A 5,000-nucleotide genomic window follows, 5' to 3' on the forward strand; every position below is an offset into this window, starting at 1 on the left:
TTAGATAGGAACAGATTTGATAAATACTGATAACTCTCGGATGGAGTATTAGAACGGAAAAATCCATTAGATAATGAACTATTGGTTCTAAGCCATCTCTGGCGATGAATCAACAATCCGAAGTACTTTTCTTGCGTATTCTTGATAAACAAGGGTTTATGTAGAGATATAGACCAATATATTGGGGAAGGAAGCAGCCACTTTGACATCTCTTCATCTCCAAAGAATTCTCGATGTGAAAACACAGAGACAAAAGGATGATCTTTGAATAGGAAAAAGAGTGGATCTGCAGGATCCCAAATGAATTGGCTTATTCGAAAAAAGCCTTGTTCTTTGGAAGATCTATCTCGTGTCTGGTACTGCACGGTTCCACTCTGCAAGAACTCCAAATCATTCTCTTGAAGCTCATCCTCTTTATCATAAATGATCCGCTTGCCCCGAAATGACCTAGCCCAATAGGGAAATCCCAATTCATTGAGCCTTTTGATACAATCAAATAGAAAGCCCCAAGGGCGCCATATTCTAGGAGCCCAAACTATGTAATTGAAGAAATCCTCCTCTATCTCTATCTGTTGCGGGTCGAGGACTCCTTCCCCTTCTTCAAACTCCGATTCGTATTGTTGATAGAGAAATCTCTGATCAACGATAGAACAAGATCCATTTTGTATCATATCTAAGGGATTCCTGGGTTCGGGCCGAAGAAGCAATGTCACTCGATCATTATCAAATCGACTGCAATCTTTTTCTGTCCGTGAGGATCCCAACAGAGCGCCTTCTACTTCTAATAGGCCATGAACTAGATCAGAATCATTCTCAACGAGTCCATAGATCCCATTTTTTTCATCGGGTCCGGGGTAGAGACCAAAGGTCTTGAACGACCAATCCGGCAGAACAAATCAAAACATAAAGAAGTATCATTAATTTCTTCATGCTCGTTTGAAGTTCGAAGTACCAGTTGTACAAATAAGAACCCCCTTCGTTACATGATTTCTTCTTCATATAGATAGATATAGGATCTATGGAGCAATTACTTAGAAGTACATTTTGTGCAACAGCCCTTCCTATCTGATAGAAAAGGATCGCATGATCCTGAAACGATCTTACCTGGGATAGCAAATCCCAAGTTTGTCTATGAAGAGCAGATTGAATTATATTAGTGTCTATAATTGATTTCTTCTGCGTAATACTAATCGATAGGGCCTCATTGGTAAGTGCTACAAGATCTCGTACATTGGAACCCATGGTTATGGAACCGAATCCATTAGTATGGAACATTTTCTTTTCCAAGCGAAATCCCCTAGTATATGAAAGAGTGAAAAAGTGCTTTCGTTGTTGTGGAATAAGAAGCCTTCGTATTTTAATGCATGTATTCAATTTATTCGGAGCTATTAGAGCGGGATCCACTTTTTGGGGAATATGGGTCGAAGCAATAACAAGAATATTTGTAGTGGAACATCTTTCAAAATCCCTGGAGAGATAGTTCACTAATACCAAGGGATAAGTAATTCGACTCAGTCACATACAGATTATGAATGTTTTGGAATCCATATTATGCAAGGAGACATTGCTTTTGCTAATTCGAATTGAAGGGTGATATAAAATCGGTCTATTTCCAGCATCATATCCTTAGTTAGCGCATTCATCATAGTTAGAAGCTCCAGCTCCGTATCAAGGTCACGGTCGATATCGTCACTATCATCAATATCGCCACTATCATCAATATCGTCACTATCATCAATATCGTCACTATCATCAATAAGAAAACCCTTAGGCTTCTTATCCAGCAACTTGTTCAGAAATACTGTAACGAAAGGAAGATAGGAGTTTGTCGCTAGGTATTTGACCAAATAGGATCGTCCAGTTCCTATAGAACCTATCACTAAAATACCCCTAGAGGGGGGGAGGGCTAATAAGCGGAGCGAAAAGGGTTTTCCATGAGATGGGAAATGAAAACTATTAGCCCCACACGAGGTTTGTGAATAAGTGATTGTCTGATAATGAGCAAGGAATGTCCGTCTTTCTGCTAAACAGGATGTATTGAACTCATAATTCATTAGATACTTTTTATGAATGTCAACTAAGTATCGTAAGTAAATTACTCCCGGTTGTTCAATCATTTGATAACCAGAGTCATTCTTTGATAAATGATCACTATGAGTCAGACTCAATAGAATTTGATCAATCCTTTTTTCTGTCGTTAAGGTGGAGAACTGAATCAAGAATTCTCTTTCTTTATCATCAATCGAATCACTGTTCGAGACCCAGGATTGGATTTTCTCATCAATCCAATCACCGTTCACATTTTTTCTTATCAATGAATATATCTCTTTACTTGTATGACTTAGATGTCTCGTATTTCTCGAAAAAGCGATTCGATTGATGGGATTTGGTATGATACTTATGAGATCGATGAGATTGATATTCCAATCTTTCTTCTTCGAACGTATTGATTTGACCCCATAAGCGGGACCGCCACCCCATAGCATGTTGCCACCAGAAGCAGAACCCCATATTTCTTCTAGAGAATCTCCTAATTGTTCCAGAGCAACTAGAAAGAGATTCTTTAACCAGAAAGAATTCCTGGGATACCTATCCAGAAGTTTTCGCAACTCAATCATGTATGATGGAATCATCAAAGATTTGACCTTTTCGAACTCTGTCTGTAACTCACTATAGGCTCGAGAAACAAAGAGAAGATGTGTACGAACGAGATATACAGCAATAAGAAGAAGGAAAAGGATTGAATAGAGGAACTCCCGAACATTTGGCCATCTCAGATGTGTCGATATCGATGGTGACTCATTATTTCGATGAATCATTTCTTCGGACAGAAGAAGATTAGGTAAACACTTACTCGAAATCTCACTTATCAGATTCCATTGTAGAAGACACAATTTTCTCTGAAGAATTCGCCATGATATTATGCATGGATCATATATATCATGAAAAATGTATACAAATTTTTGGATGCTACTTAGTATCGGCAATAGGTCTGAAAAAGTATCTAAAAATAGCAAATTTAGATATTTGTACCCTGTCGAAGTAAGGAACCATGGCATATATGTTTGGAATAGATTCCATTTTGAGAGAGTTGAAAAAGCACTATCTCGTTGAAAGGTTCTATACATCTGCCCTTTCTCAAGGCATTTCTTTAGACAAAGACTCCGTTTTTTCCTCTTTTCGGATGGTAAATATTTCTCAGAACATGGAGTGTGAATCAAACCCATGTTTGAATTGAAATTGAGATACTGATGCAAGTTCTTCCCCTCTGAATCAGATAGATTCATATCTGAAAGAGGTTGACAATAAGTTCTTTCAAAATTGACTATTTGTCCCTCTGTTAGAGGTGTTCCAGAAATGTCTGCGATCGAGTAAATAGCTCGACGAACGAATGGATCGGATCGAATTGGAAAATGGAAAGATTTGTACAAGTTATACCTTTCGTCACCACTTTGTGGAAAATCGTTAGGTATGAATATGTTAGATACCTGTGACTCGATTGGTGAAATAGTATCTCTCTCCAAAAAAGCATGTTTTTTTTTTACCGCCGCACAAAGAAAATATTTTGTTGCGAATGAACAAGATATTGAGGAATTGTCCATACGTAAAATCATAATTATTGATACGGGCCTTTTCCACATAATCCACATAAAAAGGGAATCTTTTGTTACAATAGAAGCAGAAGTGATGTGGATTATTCAAGAATCGAAGTCGAGTTGCTTTATAAAAAGAAGATATCAATGAACTTCTATGAAATGGTTTCACGGGATTTAGCCAATTGTCTTGATCGTGGGATATCATTGAGAAATAGGAATCCGTGTTATCAAAGGATTTCCTGCGATTATTTCTAGTATGGAATGAGTCAATCATCCACTTTGGTATCTTATTGAACAAAAATGGTGATATTGTTCCTCCATTGATCAAGAATTTCGATTTTTGGGAAGTATAATGATCATCCAATAAGAAGGGTTTCAATTTTTTCAAATGAACGATTTGAAGACCTATTGATTCTAACAACTGATTGCAGAGTTGATCATTCGGACCTTTCAATTCATAGATGTGGATCTCGGACCTATGAAGGGGGATATTCCCGAAACTCACAAAGAAAAAAGGAAGTGAGTTAGACAAAAAGAGAAGAAACTTGGACAAAAAAACAAGTAACTTGGACAAAAAGAAACGAAGTGACTTAGACAAATCTTTTTTATCGATAACCTCAGACCAATCAATCGAATATTGATTAATACGTAATCGATCGAACACTACTTGAAAATGAAAATGGCTCTTCTGCTCAGAAATGAAATGTTCCTGGAAATTCTTGCTCCCATTGGACCATTTGTATCTATATGCATTAGGATCCCGATTCATGGATCTCTCGGTTCGAGAAATCAAAATAAGAGGATCGAACCATTTCTTCTGACCCTTTTTGAAATTTGATAAATGTTGGTTGATCGTATATTTCATTATAGTTCTATGATTCAGAGTATCATTTCCTATTTGATCCCTTTGAATTCCATATTCCAAGTCGCGATCGGATCTATTCATTAAAAAGAATCGATTCAATACATTTCTTATGTACCCATAATATTGGATTTGAATCAGATTTCGGATCAATCTATATTGATTGACTGCCTCCATTATGTTGTTGCTAGCAAATACCACTATTTTTTGTTTTGGATCTTCCAAATCATTCCCGGGGGAGGTCCGGACCCATTTTTTTTCTGATCCTTCGATAAAAAGATTCATTCTCTTCATAAAAAATAGGAGGTAGAACCAATAAATATTTCTTTTTCGATTCATCCCTGGAGTTGAATACCTCATTCAAGAATTGTTTTTGATCCAATCCGTAGGAATCAATAGAAAAGGCAAATCCCTTATGATACACCAGATCCGGCTCGGTTATTGATAGAGTGAATAGATCTGCCATTTCTTGAAATCTCTCTTCTGATTCAAAATCGTGGTGTAACGTGTATCCCCTCCTGTTCCGGTCATGGAATAGATGA

The sequence above is a fragment of the Cucumis melo genome, unplaced genomic scaffold (assembly GCF_025177605.1).
Source record: "Cucumis melo cultivar AY unplaced genomic scaffold, USDA_Cmelo_AY_1.0 utg000416l, whole genome shotgun sequence".
Classification (NCBI taxonomy): Eukaryota; Viridiplantae; Streptophyta; class Magnoliopsida; order Cucurbitales; family Cucurbitaceae; genus Cucumis; species Cucumis melo.